Source organism: Alligator mississippiensis, chromosome 6 (genome assembly GCF_030867095.1).
Source record: "Alligator mississippiensis isolate rAllMis1 chromosome 6, rAllMis1, whole genome shotgun sequence".
NCBI classification, from domain to species: domain Eukaryota; kingdom Metazoa; phylum Chordata; order Crocodylia; family Alligatoridae; genus Alligator; species Alligator mississippiensis.
This window is the reverse complement of record NC_081829.1, coordinates 62,841,101-62,862,793: the sequence shown is the minus strand read 5'-3', so window position 1 is coordinate 62,862,793 and position 21,693 is coordinate 62,841,101. Positions and strand designations below refer to the sequence as shown.

The 21,693-nt window shown below is 39.4% G+C and overlaps 1 protein-coding gene across 1 annotated transcript in view; it reads right to left on the bottom strand.

Annotated features, from left to right (window-relative positions):
- The window catches only part of PCDH15 (protocadherin related 15), a 1,303,618-nt gene that overhangs the window by 1,037,368 nt on the left and 244,557 nt on the right, over window positions 1-21,693 (bottom strand). The window contains exon 3 of the mRNA XM_059729933.1: window positions 5,845-5,892. The gene's annotated coding sequence lies outside the window, so the exon portion shown is untranslated. The remainder of the gene's footprint in view (window positions 1-5,844; window positions 5,893-21,693) is intronic.

Genomic DNA, 21,693 nt, shown 5'->3' with positions numbered 1-21,693 from the left:
GAAATAAATGAGAGCTCGAGAAAAAAAATCTAAAATTATAAATGGTACAGAGGAATTGGTTTAGAAACAGTTGCTCTTGCCTCGTAACAAAAACAAATAAAGAGCATTCAGTAAACTGAAATCTACAATCATGCTACTATGAGGCAACACTGTGCCTTTTTTCCACAAAGGCGAACAGCATACTGGGCTGCATTAGTAGGAGTATTGCCAGCAGATTATGGGTAGTAATTATTCCCCTCTATTCAGCACTGGTGAGGCTACATCTGGAGTACTGTGTACAGTTTTGTGCCACCCACTACAAAAAGGATGTGAACAAATTTTGAGAGAGGCAAGCAAAGGACAACAAAAATGGTTAGAAGGCTGGGATGCAGGACTTATGAGGAGAGGCTGACAGAACTGGGCTTATTTAGTCTGGAGAAGAGAAGATGGAGGAGGGATTTAATTACAGCCTTCAACTACCTGAACGATGGCTCCAAAGAGGATAGAGCTGGACTGTTCTCAGTGGTAGCAGACGATAGAACAAGGAACAATGGAAGTTTAGGTTTTATATTAGGAAACACTCTCTCATAAGAAGGGTAATAAACCACTAGAACATGTTACCCAGGGAGGTTGCAGAATCTCCATACTTGGAGGTTTTTAAGACCTGCCTAGATGAAGCCTTGGCTGGGATGATCTAGTTGGGGTTGGTTCTGCTTTGAGTAGGGGGTTGGACTAGGTTACTTCCTGAGGTCCCTTCCAGCCCTAATTTTCTATGATTCCATGATACTTTCAGATGGCAATTGTGAAGGTGTTTGCTGGTGCCAGGATCCTGACCTAAGTAAATTGGAATGGAGGGGGTTTGCAGGTCCATGGGCAGGGTAGGCAAGATGGAGGCGGGGGGAGGGCTAGAAGGTCTGCAGGGACTAGTGGGTCTATGGGTGGAGTTCTCTGTCTTTGGGGAGGGGGACAGGAAAAGTGCAGACTGGGGGACTGGGGCAAGTGGCTGGGTTCCCCCAGCCTTGAGACTGCTGCGAACAGGTGCACAGACATTTCCTGCCTCCAATCTACAATCATGTGGCTCACTTTAAGCACTGCAAGCTGGAGATATTCCTTGCTGGAGAAAAAGACTAACTTTATTACACATGCTCCAGGAGTGTGTGTGTGTGTGTGGGGGGGGGGGGGGGGAGGCACTTTAATTAGAGTGGCTCCGAGAGCTGCTCTAATTAAAGCACTCAAAGCATCACCAGAGCATCACATGTATCAGCATCCTTGTGCTAAAAAATGTCAGTGGGGGCAATTTAAACTAAAGCTCATTGAACAAGCTTTAGTTAAAGTGCCCCCGTTGCCATTTTTCAGCATGGGGACACTGATACACGTGAGACTGGAGTCTGCTGGAGCATGGTAATTAGCATGCTCCAGCAGACTTGATTGAGTCTGCTCTGATGCACTGTAATTACAGCACATCAGAACAGTCTCCCTGCACATACATAGGCACTCTATAATGTCATTTAGCATGTGCTTCACTACTTGAATCCTCAGACACTACCATTGTACGTGGTACTTCATGTGCTATATGTGCTACTACGTGTGCTAAGTGTAATATGTATAATTACCCTAAGGCAGAGTTGCCTACTTCCTGATGAGAGAAAAGAATGACAAGGCACTGAATAGCCTCCTTGACACTTGAGGTTGGCTTGACAAGCATTCTTTGAAATAAGGCACCCACAGGGAAACCAGAGGCAGATAACTGGGAGATAAAAGATGAAGCAACCTGAATAGGAAGATGTCAGGTGAAAAATTTCAGGGTCTGAACAGAGCTGAGGGTACCCTGGGGTACTTGGGGCTGTGTGGACCAGAGTCTGGGATGGAAACAGCTAAATTAAAATTTGGGGTGCTCTGGGCCATGCAGACTAGAGAAAGAACAGCTGAACTAAATGGGTGCTGAGGACTGTGTGCCTTGGTTGGGAATAAAGGGATTGCTTAACTCTTTGGAAAGGATTGAGTTTTCTTGCTGCGTAGCCTTTGCCACCAATAAAGGCCTTTGTTGAAAAGGACCTGTTTGGTTTGCTGCTTGGAATTCAGGGTGTACTCCTTTCCCCTTTGAAGAGGTGAGTTGGAAGACAGTCCAGTGAAGAAAGGCCAACAATAACCAGGGAGTGTTGAGGACTGAATAATTAAGGTCTGAGAGTTGGACGAAGCCAGGGCTCCCCACTCCCTCCCCAACCCCCAGATCTAGAAGCCATGCCTGGATTGATTTCAAGGTATACTCAGAGAGACCAGATAAGGCTTGAGCTCCAAACAAGCACTTTCCTAAAAGAAACTGTGACCATTTCACATCATTTTTAATATTAGCCAGTTTCTCTGCAACTCTTATTTCTGTCCATTTCTACTTGAGCAAATTTGGCATTTAGAGCAGTAAAGCAATATATACAAGGAGTACATTTGAAAAAGCTATAATAATCTCTATCTTCAGGATGCATCTTCTAAACATGACCAAATTGCATATTACCTCTTAGCTGAACTTTTTTATGGAATGAATATTTCTGTTTCTGTCAATCATTGCCATCTTTTGTCATTACCTACATGCACACAGAAACTACATTAATATTTAGAGTTTAGCCAAGTGAAGAGTTAATTTAGGATAGAATAGCTTTTATTAGAGCAAGTGAAGAAGAAAAGCATACTTAAGAAAAGAAAGCTGCAAAATAGAGGTGTTTACTAGAGTCACGACATTACTTCTGAAAATGCCCAGGAGGTCGGCTTACCTTAATTCCCTTTTAGCAGGGCTTATTGCAAAGCTTCTCTGTCAATTGCACATTGCTCAGAATGCAGGAGCATGTTTGCTTCTGGTTTGAGCAATAAGGAAAATATTATGCTTTCCCTGCGTTGTTGCCTATAAGTGATTAGTTAATTTTCAGCTGGTTTTCCATTTGTGGGCCTTGACCATCTATAATCCCATGAATTTTGTCCTGATGGGTATATGTACTCAGTCTTTGGGACACTTTTTTTTTTTTTTTTTGTCTTTTAAGCCATCAGTATTGGCAGTAATACTAGCTTTCATGGTTTAATGAGGAATTTTCTGTTTATTAAAGCCCAAGCTTCTGAATTTACATAATTACATTAGTATCTCCATTTTCTTTTCAAATTTTTTAAAAAGTTTTAAGTCTTCATGAGTGTTGAAGCCTAACTCACAGTATCTGAATATTTCAGTTGACAGTTTTGTATTTGCTATACTAGGTCATGGGGCAGGAAATTTATTTTCCAATGAAATCTCTTTCCCTGTTTAAAAAACAAAACAAAACAACATATTTTCAGATGTTTTTCTTTTTCTTTTTTCTTTTTTTCCATGGCAGCAGTTAGTTCCATACTTACACCTTTCCCTTGTATTCTCACCCCTACTCTATTATTGGACTTCCACAAAGTTGTTTAAATCACAGTTCTGAGTTTGAGGTTTTAAAAATATATTTTAATGTGTGTTTAGACTTTTATTATGTTGCACAATATTCAAAAGATCTTATTTGTTAATACTGAAATTGCTATTGGGCCATCAGTCTGCACAGAATCTGATACCTCCTGCAAAAAGAATCCAGTGTTGTACCACTTCAGCTGAAGGATTTCTCTGGGATGTTTCCACACAGGAAAAAAATAAGGTATGATTGCAGTAGATATACCTACAGTAGATTTAATCTAGCTGGCATGGGTAAAAATATCAGTGAAGAGTCAGCAAGACAGATTTCAGTGCCATCTAGTAATCAAATATAACATTTTCAGAAATGGTGGGTACAGACTGCCATGGTCAGACTATGTTAAAATTGGTGCCACTTTTACCCAAACCAACAAAATTAGAGCTAGTAGGGGTAAATCTATCAATATCATAATCCCACCTTCATTTTGTTGTGTAGATGTATCCTTAGCTGTTAATGGTATCAGGATCTAATCTTCTATTTGTAGGGACCACTGAAATGTGTGCCAGAAGTGTGCTGTGTGGTGGCTCCTTTAATCTTGCAATTTCCCCCGTATGCTCACCACTGATAGGCAGAGGGGGCCCACCCCCCACCAATCCCTGCTTACCCCCCACCACTCCCTGCTCACCCCTGATCAGTGGGGAGATGAAAACTGCAGTTTAAAATATGCTGCAGTTTTTGCCTCCCACTCAGGGGCAATGCAAAAAGCAATTCCCTCTGGCTGCCACCACCGCTGCTAGCAGCAGCTGCGGGTGGTTGCCAACCCTTGGTTGGTAGTTGCCACCTTCCTTCCCCCCTCCCCCCCCCCCCACACACACACTACCAACAGTGCTGGCAGTGTCTGTGGGAACTCCCCTGCTTACCACCACTGTGTTTCTGCCTCCATTGTGCTGCCGCAGCCGCCAGGGGCACACGCCATTCATGCTCCCACTGCTGATTGGTGGAGGGGCCCAGCAGCCTTGCCACTTGCTGCTGAGTAGACAGAGGCAAAAACTGCAGCATATTTAAAACTGTGGTTTTTACCCACTCACCAGAAGCAAGTGGCAAGGCCAACGGGGCCCCTCCGCCAATCAGCAATGTTCCACATGGGGCTTCAGTTACCTGTAGGGGGTTCCAAAGAGGCAGGAGCTAGACTGTTCTCAGTGATGGCAGATGACAGAACAAGGAGAAATGGTCTCAAGTTACACGAAGGAAAGTTTAGTTAGATATGAGGAAAAACTTTCTCATGAGGAGAGTAGTAAAGTACTACCCAGACTACAGACTACCCAGAAAGGTTGTGGAATCTCCAACCTTGGAGGTTCTGAAGACCAGGCTAGGCAAAGCCTTGACTAGGATGATTTAGTTGGGGATGCTTTGAGCAGGGGGTTGGACTAGGACTTAGGACCCTTCCAACCCTAATTTTCTATTATTCTATGACATGGCAGGCAGGAGAGAAAGGAGCCAGATTAGGGATCTTGAGTAGGCAGCAAGGTGCCGCTTAGCCACCAGGAGGCACCTGGCTACCTCTGGAGGTGCACCCTATTACACAGTTTAAATCCTTGAATAATTTAGGATTCATGTCACTCTAGAATAGTTATACCATGGAGAGTTTTCATTCAGCTGTTTTAATTTCCAAAATTATTCTGACACTTCATTTATGTTTTAGATGTATTTTCCTGAGGAATAAGCATGAAATAAAAAAAAATAATCATTGAGAGAGACCCTGCCAAAAGTGCAGTTCCAGCAGCTATGAAAGGACCTGAAATAAATCCCTGTTCTCCCACAGAGTTACTGCTTGTCTGAAGCACCTGCTGGACTTTTTTAAGTGAAAAGGAAGACCTTAAGGGAAAACTCAAATTAAGAAATGTATTTCGAATTAGAGACAGCCATCTTTCCTATTAAATGGGAGAAATTCAACTTGCTAAGTTTGCTTCCTTATGATTCCAACCAACAGTTCACTCACTTCTTAGCACCATGGGGTCATGCAAAGTACATTATTTTAAATGTTCCCTATTTATAGACTGTATTATTCCCCATGACATTTTCTGAATTAGGCTTTAAATGAAACAACCTTCTGTAAACATAGAGTTGTCATGCAAACATTCTTCCTAACATGCAACTGTAAACAGGCATTTAAAAATGCATTTAATGTATATCATGCACACATACAAATGACTGGAAATTTCAAAATCTTTTATGCAAATGAGCACAAAAAATATCAACTAATTGTCATGCTCAATTTGGGCAGGAGAAGGTGACAGATGAGAAATAGCATATAAAGCAGACAATGAGAGGAAAATAAACCAGCTAGCGGAAAGCTGACTTTAAGAAATTTAAGTTATTAAATAGCTTTCTAAATTACAAAGTATGCTTTCTAAGCTTTGCCAAAAGCATTTTCATATTGAAAGGAAAATCATGGTACCTCAATTGCATTTCTCAAGCATAGTTTTTAAAATCATATTTTGGTGACCTAGAAAACAAAAAATACACTGGTTACATTAAGCACATTGTATGTACTTTTCAACATATATTATCACACATTCATTTATCCAGAAATCTCAGATATTTTCCTACTTTGTGAATCTCCCAGTCAAAAAGAGTTAACTGAACTCTTGCAGCTAGACAATGCTAATTCACTGAAAATAAAGTGAGTTTCCAAATGTTTTGGAATAAGGCCCCATTTATGGGCCTAATCAGACAGGTGCCAAAATGCATATAAATAGTGCTGAAGGTAAAGCACAGTTAAAGTGAAATTAGTCAAGTAACTTCCACAATCAAATGTTCATATCTTTAGTGACTGTTGAGATTATTCAACTATACCAAATGGATATTTTAATCAGATTTCTATCGTTCTACTAAATGTTAGTCCTTTATACTTACAGTATACCATTACTTTAAAGGTCACCATATCAAATCACAACAGTTTTAACAGCTATTTTATATCTATTTTCCTGTTATTTCTCTGTATTTATAAGTTTTCACAGTTTTCACACAAGCATCTTTACACATACTCTGGGGTAAGGGGTGGGGGTGTGCTTTAATTACAGCAGCTCTTTCAATGAGCTTTAGTTAACTTTGAAGCACAGGGATGTTGAATATACATGACACAGAGCCTGCTAGAGCATGCTCCAGCAGACTTGATTAATCCATTTTTTCCCATCCATTTTCAGTCTTTCTTTAAATAATAAAAATAAATGGGCTACCCTATCTCCATTTCCCTGAACTGAAGATCCTAAAAATGTGTACTATTAGATTGTATCCTTCTTTCATATCTTAACATACAGAAGTAACTTTGACTTTTTAAAAAAAAATGTTATAGTCTGCTTTTCAGGCAAAATCTTCATGAACAAAATTCCAAAAACCTCAAAATGCTAATTTCAAATCAAGTTTAAGTATTTTATAAGTATTGTTGTATATGCAGATATACCAACCAGAGTTAACCATAAAATAGATTTAATAAAATTATAAATAGTCATCAGTTAAATAAATGACAAATGCTTTGAGTGGAGTACTCCAACAAAAGCTCTTCAGCTTTATTTTAACTGTCTCATTTTACAGCCTTTAGTCTCAGCAATGTTTATACCAGCTGTCAAATCACCTAGAAATGTAGGCAGTAGAATTAACCCTATTAACCCTTCTTCCAGGAGACTGAATCGTTTAGACTTTGTGAAACTTTTTTGTCCCCATTCATGAACAAGTCTGCAGTACTCATGTATTTCTAAACTATCTTCAGAAAAAAATGAGACCACTGGAATGAGTCTCTAAGGATTGCCCTTGAAGTCTATTCTACCAAATATAGTAGGTATGTTCTCATATATGCCTTGCTAGATGGTTATTAATAGACGATTTCTATACAACATTTGGAGAAGACAGAAAAAAATATGCTAAATATTTTGGGCTTCTTATACTCTTTTACTCTTCCTGCCTCAGGAGCAGGAAGTCAGCTAGGGTCAAGGGATCCCAGCAAGATAAATGCCCAAATGTTTCTTAAAAGAGTCCAGAATAGGTGTTTGCACCACCTCTGGAGGCAGTCTATTCCAGGCCTTGGGGGGGTCGGACAGTAAAGAAGTTTTTCCTTATGTCCTGCCTGAAACGATCTTGAAGAAATTTGTGACCGTATCCTGTGGATACATTTATTTTTGCTGGGAATTCAAAATGTAATACCCACTCCTGAAAGATACAATTTTCTTCACTCCTTTATGTGCATCTCCAAATAATTTGTTTTAATTGTGAAAAACTAGATGTTCATATGAACAGAATAATTTTCATTCAACCAATTAAAAAAAAAATTCTATTGTTCTCTAATCCATTAGAGAACAATAGAAGTTTTTTTTTTTTAATTTACCATTTGGGAGAATGTGGTCAAGGGGCACTCCTGGCCCCATTAAGATTCCACTGAACCCATGGGGCTGGTTGCCTTTTTCACAGAATATCACGAGATCCAAGATCCAAGATGTAAGCTGCCAGGAAAGAAGCAAAAGGGTCTAGACTGCTTGTATTAGGTTTGGGGTTGACCTAACATTTTGTTTCCACAGCTCCAGCATAGAGTATTTGATGAATTTGACAAAAAGATTCTTGCAGAAATTTTCTCCCTGAATGTCATCCTGGAAGGTTTACTACGAGAAAGAAATATCCAGACTCAGTCCCATCAAAGGACTGACATGGATAAAGAGGAGAGAGACCCTGATGATGTTCCATAGATAGTAACTTAAAATTCTGTTTGCGTGGGCTATACACACCAGATATCTTTTCTTTTTCTTCATTTTACAATCTGTCATTTTTCTCTTGGTTAACTTTATTTCCCTGTCCAGCAACAAAACTAAAAGCAAAAGAGCCATCAGTATGGCAGTAGCAGTGTATGCTACTATAACAAGCCCCCATCCAAGGAGTGGACGTGATACCACCTAGTGGCTGTTTGGCTCCTGCTCTACCCTTGCTTCTCAGGCATGATCCTCTTCCCCAAGCCTGCAGCAATCCCTGATCCTGTGCTGCTGTTCAGGTGTCACTGCTTAATGCCTAAGAGCTTATTACATGGCTCCAACCACCCATTTTACCATGCTGGTACCTTGCAGATGTTATCAATTAACACCAATCCTAGGCCTTATACCATGACCCAGTCTCTGCCACTAGTGGAACTTGAAGTCCCTGTACCCTTCTTTGGTCCCATCTCCACTTGCTTCCCAAGCTCTGGCCCTACTCCTGCATCTTAGTTCACTGTAGCTCCATCTCTGTCCTACTCCCCGGCCTGAGCCCTCTCCAGTTCTCTCTCTACCCCGCTCCGGGTCCTATGAAGACCACCACCTCTTGTCTCCATCCCTAAATCACCAGACCCTATCTCAGCTCTAAGGCTGCCTTCTCTTAACCCCTGGGAGTGCAGAGTCTTCCTCTCCCTCCTGCTTGCTCAGGAGCTCCTGCTATGTCATCAGCCAGGGCAAAACTGCTGAGCCCAGCTCTAGCCCTGGGTTTATGTCCCAGTTAAACCTGCCCCTTTCTGGTCAGGTACTCCCTTGTCTGCTGACTCAGCTCCTTCCAGAGCTTTCTTCCTTAAAGTATCAGCCTACAAACAAATAAAGAGGAAAGCTCACTTCACTCTGTTAAAGCCTCCTTTTCCCCTCTTCCTTTTTCACTTCTCTTTGTCTCTCTTTCTGACCTGACACTTGTGTGAGAGACTACTACACTTCTACATTATACCCACTAGAGTATATAGCAAATAGGTAAATATTTTCTCATTAAAAAAACCCCAAAAGCTACACACATAGTAGTTTATATAATAAATATGTGGACTAAATCCTTATATAAGTGTCCAAAAGAAGCTGTTAAAAGTATATAACCATCTCACTATTTTATGCAGGACATAGTATGTTTCAGTTATATAAAGTGAAATGTTCAGCACAGGCACTTGTCTGCACAGAATTTGCATTTTTGAATGTGGACTATGTCACTAACATATACAATTACTAACTTGGGTCCAAAGTTGTGCAAGTAATTCAAACAAAATAGGCCAAATGCAAAAGTTTCCATGGACAAGTTAAAATGTAAGTAATATATTTTAGAACCAAACCAGTTGTTCTCAGTGATCTTTTAGACTCAAGGTACCCCTCAGAAAATGTCAGTTCTTAATTTTCACTCATTTTTGGTTTTTGAAAAAAAAAAATAGAGCAAGTCTACTTTGCAAATGCTCAGAAAGACCACAACAGAGCAAAATTGTTTCTAACACTGTGGATTCTTAATTGAAATCTTTGTTTTTATCTTCTGAATCATGTTTGCACATCTAACAGTGCTAACATTGTGTGGCATCTTGCAGCACTTTTGAAAGGATGTCAAGGCATCCCAGGGTGCTGCAACATCATGACTGAGATTCACGGATCTAAACCAAGCCAACTAATCATAACATCTCAAGACTTGGAGAGTGTTCAAAGTCCAAACTTCAATCTGAAGCCAAACATAGTAAGTGAGCCCCAATTTCAGATGTGCCTAATCACATCCCAGGTCAAAGAGTCCTACATTTTGAGAAGCAGAGGGTGTGGGTGTCAAAAGTTAAACCTTAGATCTGTATTATACAATTTATGCTTATCATTCATTTTTATATTATCAAGTAATAGACAACAGGAAATAAAGAAAATAAACTACATCATGGCATTTGAGTTTAGTTCTTAATTTTCTCAGTATTGCTAGGGTGCTATGTGTTATTGGTCTGAGTCTCCTAAAAAGGAGTTCAATGCCTACCTGAACAGTCCTTCCTGTCTGTCTTCTACAAAATCCTGATTTTCACTGAAGAAACATTTATTAGTACGACTGGTTGACATTTTTACAGTAAGCAAAAAGATTTTGCAGGTTGCAAATTTAATTCTCTCCATTTTATTATAGGATCCATACAGTTATCTAAGTGATAATATTCTTTTGGATGGCATAGATGGAAAAATATGACTCTCCCATACTAACAGTGAAATGGCAAGGCCATCATAATCAAGACATTAAATGGCAGCAGAGCTGCCTATTAATTAGAAGTGTACTTAAGCCAGTCAAACAGTTGTTGTTATTGTTTGAGGGTGTCTGCATTTGTGTCTGTGTGCATCCAACCAAAATAACTGGTAAAATGGCTATTTATCATTTAAAATAATGCAAGGCTTTCAGGACTAACGGAAGTACAAGGCTGCACATGCTTGGGACTGACTTCAACATTCCAAATAAGATCAAATTAAATTTTTAATCAGTTTCATAAATACCTTCCTAGTCATTTAATACAATATTATATTAATTTTGTATTTTCTTTGCCAAATTCAACTCAGGTCTTAAAGAAGATTCAGGCAGTAGTCAATAGTTCCAGGTATCCTCTATGAATCAGTATTTATAAATGACATTATATTGTACAGCACATTTCATGTTTACTTTAAGAATTTACATAAAACACGTATGTACAACATTAATTTGAGCTAAATTGGGGAAATGGAAAATGAAGGTGAGCTATAAATACAGTTCATAGCATTGAGGCTGAAAAGCGACACCCTAAGTTCCAGAAATTCCACTATTTAATATTTCTACTGAAATAACTTCACAGACTCTGCATTTTATATTATAGAACATGCAACGATTATACATTGAACAATGCAATTGACAAGTTACGCAAGAACAGAGACATAACTTATCTTTCATATAGCAGAGTTAAGGCTGAATTAGATATTTTCATTTTAACAATGTCTTGGATTTTGAGTAAACAATTTTACAATGTGAATACTGCATTCATTTAAAAAAAAAAATATATTACATGTCCAGGCTAACTTGCTCATTAATATAACCTGCAATAAGGAAAGATACAGGATGCTTCTACATGTGCATTAATGTGCTTTTCCTAATGTACATTAAATTTAGCACCTCCAATGCGAGGTACTAAATAAATGTGCATTAGGCTGCCCTAATGTACAGTAGTGAAACAGCATATTTTTTAACATCATGCATAATGTGCAGTAGCCTATTTTACTGTGCATTAATATAATTGTACAGTTTTTTTACATGACTCTTTAATGTGCAGTAAAATAGGCATGTGTAGACATGCCCACTGAAACTTTAGTAGTGTTTTCTCCAGTCTTTAAAATACCAGTTCTGGTGAGCTTAAAAAAAAAATATCATCAAGATTTCTTCTGAAAGTTTCCACTGGCTACTAGGCCTGTGTAATGGCCAGAACCAAAGGGGTTAATGAGCAAATTATAGCAAAAAAGATCTGCTTCTTGAGCGCATCTATCAATGGCATAATAGTTAATATTAACTAAGGCAAAGCTTACAAGATTGTTTCCCACAAACATACCTTGTCCGTCACAAGTCTAACCAAGATGTTAAAATTAACTGTCTGTACTGATCATAAAACTAGCCTGGACCCTAAGAAGCGGAACCAGAAAACAGAACTGCAAACCTTAACTGACCTAATGGTTCTTGCTTAAAGGTCAGTCAAAATGACAAACCTGACCACAAGGTATAATTAACACATTTTAAAGAATTCCAAAAGGAAGTAACCAACTGGGTTGAATTTAGGCAGAGAAAATGCTAATCTCAAACCCCAAAGTGATATGGTGTGATTTGCTTATTGGGTAAACCCAAGTTTAGGCAGTAACCTATTATGATAATTTCTAACACCTTTTAATCTCATGGGGTAACAGCTGTAGAGTAAGATTATGAGTGGCTCTGAAGTCAACAGATTAGCATAGGGCAAGATATGAAGGAACATGCACGTCAGGTGACCAGTAGGAAGAATGGAACAGAATGGTCATTGCTGTTCCAAGCCCGGACTCCAGACTCCCAGTGTGAGCAAGGACCAGATCCTGACTGAGGGATCTTCCCTGGTGCTCCCTCCAACAGCGTCGATCGAGGATGCCTGACTTTGCTGGATCAACATGGCATGTACCTGGCACTGAGGGACTATTGATAAGTTGCCAACCAAGTGGGAACTTTTTGTTAATTTGTGTGTCTGTTCTTATTATCACTGCCAACTATTAACTTTTACTGTTGTATTGTCTGTTTATTAGCTTAACCTTTTTGTTAACTGTTATACGGGTAAACCATATTTTGCTGCTAAAGCATACTTTTGTTGCTATTTTGCTGCTATAAGTAAAATTTATCTTTACTGTTATAAGTAAAACTTGTCTTTGCTTAACTCCCAACTCTGCCTTCTTGATCCCGAACCAAACAGCCCAGTGGCTGATACATTTGCAGTGCCCAGTCAGCTTGCAACCAAATTGATACACTTACAGTGCCCAGTTGGCCTGTGATGGGCCTGTGCGAAGCGGCTAGTATTCACTTAGTATTCAGCCAGTTTGGGAGACAGTGATTTGATTTGGTGATTCGAATCACTGTCTTGAATTGATTTGGCCAAATCTCTGAATCAGCCAGGCCCATCCCCCGTCCATTCTCCCAGCCCAGCAATGGCTGCCCCACCCACCCCAGCTCCTGGCACTTGGAGGAAAAAAAGCTCCGACTCAGTGGGTGTTGCTGGGTGGGGGAAATCCCTGCTACCCCCCAGCAGCCCCCCACTGCCCTATGCTATGTGGGGGGCTCTTCATGAGCCCCCTGACCCCTGCTGCTCCCCCAGCCCTCCCATGGCTGCCCCGCCTGGTGTGGCTCTGGCCCTTTAAGAAAAACAAATGAGAAAACACTAAGGATTCACTGTTCCTGCTGGCAGGGGTGATCCCTGCTGCCCCCTGCCATGTGTGGGGGGGAGAGGGACTCTACATGAGCCACCCAAAACCCCAAGCCTGCTGCAGAAGCAGTGAGTCCCAGGGCTTTTCTTAATTTTTTTTCTTAAAAGGCTGGAGCCATGGTGGGCAGGGCAACCTTGGGGGGGGGGCGTTAGGGAGTGGGAGGGTGTTGGGGGGGGCTAATGCAGAGCCCCCCCATGCAGTGTGGGGCAGTGGGGTGCAGCAGAGATCACCCCGCACTCAGCAGCACCTGGTGAGCACTGGGGATTTTCTTTAAAGGGCCAGGAGCTGGGGTGGGCAGGGCAGCCATGGCAGGGGGCTGGGGGAGCAGGCAGGGACAGAAGGCTGGCAGGGGGTCCCCCCATGGTCCCCTCCCCGCTCCTCCAGCCCCTCTACCCCCTACTTACCAGCTCGGAGTCTGGCTGCTGTTGCCTGCTGCAGCCATTATGGACTGTCTGAATCATGACAGCACTCCGAATCTTTTCCAAAGATTTGGAGAGCTTTGAATTGATTCAGACCTTTTAATTGGTCCCCTGATTTGATTCAGATTCAGAGATTTGGCCACCAAATCAGGCTGAATCGCCTCCAAATAGAATCAGCACCCAAAGCTTTGCATAGCCCTACTGGCTACCAAGAAGAAGAATTATGCTTATCTTTTCTGTTACTACTTTCAATATTGTTAGGACAAGAGATCTAGGAGTTCCAATATGATTACAATGATAATTATATGCTCCTGTCTCTATTGGGGGTATCCTCAGAGTCTCTTATTGAAGTAGTTTACTATTATACTCTTGTGTTTGAGATGTTGGAAAATGACAACACTGCTTTTAATGACAAGAGAATAAATGCAAGATATGGTTGAAGTATCTACCTTGTCAGCTTCTATCAATTTATTTTTACATGTCTTTTAAATTGGAAAGTATGTGTAAGTGGCATGTTTATAACTATACAAGCATGTCAAAATAAAGGCTGTTTGACAACAGTCTGGTCTTTTACAGTAATACAACAAAACAATTTGTTCCTTTGTTTTCCATTGGTTAGTGCCTTCAAACTACTCCTGTCATTAAATCTGAAGGGCAACATAAGAACACTTGCAGTGCATTTAACTTTTCAGAAACCAGTTGTTGGCCAGTACTTACTACGTCATTTTATAATAGAAACTAGAAAGATATACAGACTAATTAATTAAAGGAAGGAAACAAGAGGAGAAAAAGCAGGATATACAATTGGGTTTGGTACAGAAAACTAGATGTTGAAAAAACAGTAGGTGATAGACTCAGCCCATGAAGGTGATATGATTTCTGTTATTTTTCATTGTTCTGAAAAATAGGAGAACTGGTAGGAGAGTATAAATAGCTTTAGCCCACAAAGGGACCATCTGTCAATTATCCGAGGCCTTCTTCAGTCTTGGTACACAACATGGAGAATATTTAAAAATGACTTTATAGAAAACTGAATCCATATTGCAAATGTTACTGAAAATGAAACTATTGAAGTAATCTAAAAATCTTAAGTTATCATACTTGTGACTGTCTGTTTGCAAAAAGATCATGTATTTCTGTTTTTAAAGATATAACCAAAGACACTTAAAAGATTCAAGCTAATTTCTCAATCCAGTTCTCACCCTTAGACTACTTTGTCATGCCTAACCCTGCATTTGGGACTATGGAAGTGAAGGAAGAGTCCAAAGAGATCCCAAAGATACTTCATAGCTCAAAAGAATTTTCAAGAGGCTACTCTCAGTAGTCTACAGTAGTCTACAGCCATAATTATTTTAACACATACCTCAACACTGAGGTAAGTAGCATCATGGTAGCTTTGTCTCACACTCTGTTTAAGGGGATGTGCTTCCTCTAATGGTATATATAGTATAAATTGAGGCTCACAGATTTGTGCTCAGGGGGTGTCTGAAATTAGGTCACATATGTATTGCTTTGAGAACAGCAGAAAGCATAAATGAAGAATTGCCAAAAATTGGTCCAGCATACGATTAAAGTGCTTTGACTTTTTTAGTCATCTTGAGATTTTATGGTGTCTTAGAGTAAACAGCTTGCTGTTATTTCATCTTTTTATCATGTTTCAAAATATGATATTTAAAAACAAAATATGTTCCGGGGTACGTGACCTTGTATCCTCATAAATCCTCAATGAACAGGAATTTAAACCATCCCTTTCTATTCTCAGTGGCTTTGATGATTGACCTTTGTAAACTAAGCACTTCTTCAGCATTGTAGCTTTTTCTCTCTACATATTATGTCATGTTTTGTACCTTTTGAAATAGGATTTATTTTCCTGAGTCCACCACTGGAAAAAAAAAAAAGAGGAGGCAAATTGGAACAAATATAGCCAACTTCAAAGCATAAAATAACACATAAAGAAACTGGTCCAGAATCATTTATTGGCAGAGAAAGAGCTCTACTCTAAAAACATATTAATACATGTAATAAGATGAGTCAAACAATAATATGGTGGTGAGCTTCTAATAACTTATCAATATTTTCATTATTGTTATATTAAATTAAAAAATATATACATAACAATTCCACAGCTAAGTAAAGTGATGGAAGAAATCTTACAAGAAAGCCAGTGGATAAAGAATAAATTCAAACATCACTTTGTCTGGCAACTGGAGTAAGTGGATTATGCCTAGTAGATGTTTCCACAGTTGTGATGTTGAAGTTTAAGGTTACAGAGAGCTCCAAAAATGGACAGCAGCAGAGCTGCATTTCAAAGGAAGAAAGCAAAAGCAGCCAGAGATTTTTCTTCTGCAACTGGCTGGTCGCTATGTTGACATTTCAACATTTGAACCATCAGGATCTGTATGTATGTGACTTTCAAAAAAAATTAATTAATTGTTAAGCACTGATTTTCAGAAGTTGAAAGAATTGGAGGATTTTTCAACAAATAATAGAATAAAGCTTTTCTACTCAGAGTCCAGAACATAGGATAGTACTTCAGATATTCAGGGCTACTGATACAAACTAGGTTTGGTTAATCAAAATCATAGGAATATACCAAAGAACACTGGCTGAGGATTTGGCTTTCAGCACAGTGATCCCAACACCTGCCTTGATGCTACTGCAAGTTCTCCTTACTAATAAACGTCATTAAATAACTATAGCTCTGGAGAGCACTGCTTTAGTGTCTGCTTACCTCTCAGTAGGAGAAGTAGAATGATAACAACTGTTTTAAAAGAGAGATGGAGAGTTAGTAGTGAAATGGTAAAAAAATCAGCAGGAGATGACTAATATTAGGGATACACACTCAGAACTAACTGTGGTAGTTCTGATGCATTCAAGTTCAAGGAAGGAAATGGGTCCCTAAAGAAAGCAGCTTAAAAAGGAACAAAAGAATAAAATTAATAAAGTGTCAAATGTTGCTCTCAGAGTAACTTCCACTGCATTTAATAAAACTTGAAGCAATGTATGTGAGACACTATACAATCCACCGTAAGCACTAAACAACTCTGTCATGGAGAATGAAGGTAAATAGAGATATTTAAATAGCAAAAAAACAAACAAAAAACCCCAAGCAAACAAAAAAAAATCCATATTTCAATTAAAGTGGAGTGAAAATATATATTTAGCAAATAGCTTTATTGTCCAAGAAGGGAATTTAAGCTAAGAAATAAAATAATATAAAAAAAAATGTGACTAGATAAAAACTAGATTTTCCGCAAAATATGTTGAACCCTCGTTCTCAAAATTTCCCTTGATATGAGTCTCAACACTGTTTTTTTTAATCCAACCAATAATCATATGGACTTATTGATAGTTTATTTTAAAAACATAATCTAAAATATTCATACAATCCTTTCACCAGTGATCTACAACTTTTGGTTATTTTATCTGTTTGTTTATTTATTGCTTACAATGAAAATTCATAAAATTACATCATTAAAACCGAATTTGCTAGGCCAAATTCATTGGATTTGCTTTGCGTATAAAGTTTTCTGTTTCTGTTCCTTCCCAAATAAAAACATTGTTTCAATGTATCAAGTGTTTGTACAAAGGATTTTTTTTCCTCCGGGAAAAAAAAGTTCCTTTGTTCTGAGATGTAAGATTATCCACCATATTTTTTACAATCAACAGAACTGATCTACTGAAAGCTTTCCAAGTATACAATTTCCAGGAAGCAAAACTTGGGAAAATGTTTGTGGAAAACTCAGGGAATTCTTTAAAAAAGCTGACTTATTTTAAAACCCTGCATTCTAGCAATATCTAGGCAATATTAATTTGGGATTTTTATTTTAATTTTTATGTTCAACTTTCAGCATGAAAGGCTACTGATATACCGTAGTCCTCTTTTTTTTTTTTTTTTTTTTTTAACTCTGGCTTAATATTTACTTGGCAATATAAAGTTAATTTGTACTAAAACGAGCACTGCTTTTTCATCATTATTTCTGGTCTTCAGAATATAGTTGCTTTAGGATCATATTTTTATGTGTTTTTTCTTTAAATGTAAAGAAAAAGTGTAATGTTGTTGACTGAACACAGGATAAATTCTGTCATTCCAATTCTAGTTCCAATTCTGATGCTGGGATTCTATTGTGGTCTCTTTCCTATGCTTTCTCCATATGCCAATCAGGGAATGATAATATTTACCTGCATCCCAATGGAATTATGATTAGTGCTTGGCTAGAAAATTGAAGCTGAGTAAGTCTTACAAAACTTCTGAATTATTTCTTTTAAAAATAATTGCATAACTTGTTATATTATACATTCTACTGGAGCTTCCTTCTCATAGATTCATAGATGTTAGGGTCGGAAGGGACCTTAATAGATCATCGAGTCCGACCCCCTGAATAGGCAGGACAGAGTGCTGGGTCTAGATGACCCCATCTAGATGCTTATCTAACCTCCTTTTGAAGACCCCCAGGGTAGGGGAGAGCACCACCTCCCTTGGGAGCCCGTTCCAGACCTTGGCCACTCTAACTGTGAAGAAGTTCTTCCTAATGTCCAATCTAAATCTGCTCTCTGCTAGTTTGTGGCCATTATTTCTTGTAAACCCCGGGGGCGCCTTGGTGAATAAATACTCACCAATTCCCTTCTGTGCCCCCATGATGAACTTATAGGCAGCCGCAAGGTCGCCTCTCAACCTTCTCTTGCGGAGGCTGAAAAGGTCCAGTTTCTCTAGTCTCTCCTCGTAGGGCTTGGTCTGCAGGCCCTTAACCATATGAGTGGCCCTTCTCTGGACCCTCTCCAGGTTATCCGCATTCCTCTTGAATTGCGGCACCCAGAATTGCACGCAGTACTCCATCTGCGGTCTGACCAGCGTCCAATAGAGGGGAAGTATCACCTCCTTGGACCTATTCGTCATGCATCTGCTGATGCATGATAAAGTGCCATTGGCTTTTCTGATGGCTTCGTCACACTGCCGACTCATGCTCATAGTTGAAGTTATGTATATCATTCCATTTGTGATCAAAAGTATTATGTATCTGTTTGTATTGTATCATGCTCTAACGCTGGAAAACAATCTTTTTCAGTTGTGGGCCAGAAGCGGGTGAAAAGTTGGGCACTAAGACCTGCCCACAGCCCAAGCTGATCCCCACAGCAACATGAGGAGAGCACCTGCAGCTGAAGTTCCCCACCATAGTCCCACAAGTGCAGACCATATTCAGTATATCCACACTATTGAATGCCCATGGCCAGAGGTTGCCAATCGCTGCTCTAATGTACCAACCTGTGATTTCTTAGGTATTAGATCTTTTAATCAGGTAGCTATTTGTTGGTTCAGTTCACCTACTGTATACTTATGGAACTATAAAATAATAAAATGTATTGTAACAAACAGCAATAAGATTCCATCACACCACCATATCAGGGATAATACAGAAACAGAGACAGATTAAGATAAACATTAAGAACTAGAAGCTGCTATAAAGAGGATAGCAATAAATTGTACTGTCCACAAGGAATAGAACAAGAAATAATTTTCTTAAACTGCAATTAGGGGAGATTTTAATTTGGTATTTAAATGAACTTTCTGAATTTGGCTGTAATTCTCTGGGATGGCTCAAACACAAATCATCATACTTTGAGCAACAGGCTGGAGTTATGAGTTTCAGGGGTTAACATTCTGCTAACATTTTGTTCTTTGATTCTTCTTCATTTTTCTAAAATGTGTACATCTTCAGATCCTTACATTTGCATTCATGAGACCAGAAATGTTTTAAGATAAAACAAGAACTTTAGACAAAACAGGTAACATTACAAAAAGTAGATCTGAAAGTGATTTAGTCAGGATGAAAAATTAGATTCTGGACAAAATAAATTGTCAAGGATCTTCAGCCACTGGAGAATTGGCTGGCTACATTAATTTTATTTATCAAAGATAGACATAGAAAATTTCACATTCCAGGTCATAAAATTGTGCATTTGGCACATAGCCCTAAGAACTTTGTGTTCATAAAAGTTCATATATTATATAGCTAATTGCAATTATGTACTCTGTGACAGATATTATATATATACTACTCTTTATCTTAACTGTTTCTGATCACCATATTAATTTGTTTACAGAAAATGTGAAAAGTTTAAGTATTTCACAGTATGAAGTAAGGGGTATAAGGTTTTAGCAATGTCTCTGCCTTTCTTTCCATTAATCTAGCTTTCATTTTTTAAGTCACTAATCATTACAATTGTGTGCTTCTTAGGTATGAATTAGTATTGTCACTAACATATAATAGATAATAGATCACACGTACACTCCACATGGATAATAAGAGATAAACGCAACAGCTAGATACATATGATTCTGCTTCTGATTTTTAGCAATATGTACCAGTGTTTCCTTAAGCTGTCAGGGCCTCCACTTCCTTGTCGTAGCTCCCTGATAAATAGGCATGGTCCCATATAGTCTAGATAACATCTCCTATTTGGAGTCTGTTTGTTAGAAATGAGCACGTGCGCACGCACACACACGTGCACAGATGTGCACATCATAAGGATTTTTTGCTGACTGTTAGAAAGGTGGGACATCAGAAATATTTTCTTCGGTATACCCCTTTAGACTTAGTCCTTAAAACATAATCTCACAGCTTTCTGTGGCCTCAATAATATGTCAACCCTCTTTTTGACTCAGTCTTGCACACCCTAGGCTCTGTGCCCATCTTCTACAGCTTGTTCTGGCCTCACCTATCAGTCTTCCATCTGATTGCAATGGGAAGATCCATGGTAGGATTCTCAACCAGGGTGCCATTGCAAATGATTTACAAGATAAACCCAGAGATTTCAAATAAAAATCCATAACGTCAAAAATATTCTAACTTGTTTTGGTCTTTCTGAGTTGTTTGCTATGGAAGAGTTGCTGTATTATTTTTCTGTATTAAAAAAAGAAGTGAAAGCTAAGGTCTGGCATTTTCCAAGGGGTGCCTTGAACCTAAAAAGGTTGAGAACCACCACTTCAGTCCTTGTTTTTATTCAGGCTGCATACAGAAATTTGAGGAGGTTAGAGGGAGTTTAGATTGTGTTAAAAATGGCCACCTGATCTAGCTTAGTTCACCCATGTGCAGACATTACACTTAGATCCATAGTTAGGGCAATTTAAGTGCAAACTGTACAGAAGATCCAGGAAGGTTAGATCAGTCTCAGAATGGACCCTACCTCAAAGTAGTCTAACTTAGATTAGGTTGACCATTTTTAGATGGATCTAACCGTACCAAACTTCTGTACAATTGCCAGTGCAGCCCCAGGGCTGGGAAAACCCAGACACTGGCCTCATCCCTGGGGCTGTGCTTTTCCTACCTGGCAATGGATTATTTTTAGCCCTCCAGCCCCTTGCTCCACCCACAGATGGGCAATCCCCCCACCACAGACTAGCCACCAGACCATCCAAACACCCCACCCCACAAGCCAAATCCAGTGATGGTTTTATCAGCATCCGCCAGTGCTGGGAACCAAAGTAGTAAGTCAGGATGGAAGGAGGTATGAAAGGGATCGAGGGTAGGATGGCTGGGGGGGTGCAGTGGGCTAAAAATAGCCCCTAGTCCCAGGAGGCGGGGGAGAGAACCCCAACCCATTCTTCTAAGCCCCCGCCCCATGTACCCTGCTAGCCAATCTGATTCTGCCAAACTCTCCTGGACCCCAGAAACCCCCTCACAAATGCTGCTTACCCCCACAACTGATTCCCCTGATCCCACTTGTGGACCCCACCTACCCTCATGATCCCCCAATAGACCACTTGATCTTCCTTGGAGCCTGCTTTGCCCCTTTGATCCCCCAACCGCCCCCTCACCTCCTGCTAACCCCCCTGCCCAATTTACATTAGATTTGGTAGTTATTTTTAACTTCATCTAACCTTCCCCTAACTTCTCCAAATAACACAACCACAAACTACAACCTAGCTATTTGGATTGCCCCTTCTCTATCTCTCAGGCTTAGCAATTTACTGGCCCCATTTGGTTTCCATGCTATCTCTTTGTCATATTTACTGAGATTATTGTTTCTATCTGTCACAAACCCACAGCAAAGCAGGGCTGATTTTTTTTATTTGTAAACTGGTACACACAGATATTTCTCCAATTATATTTATTAATGCAGTCTTTGACCTCTTTTTCTAGCTAAACTATGCTGCGTGTTGAT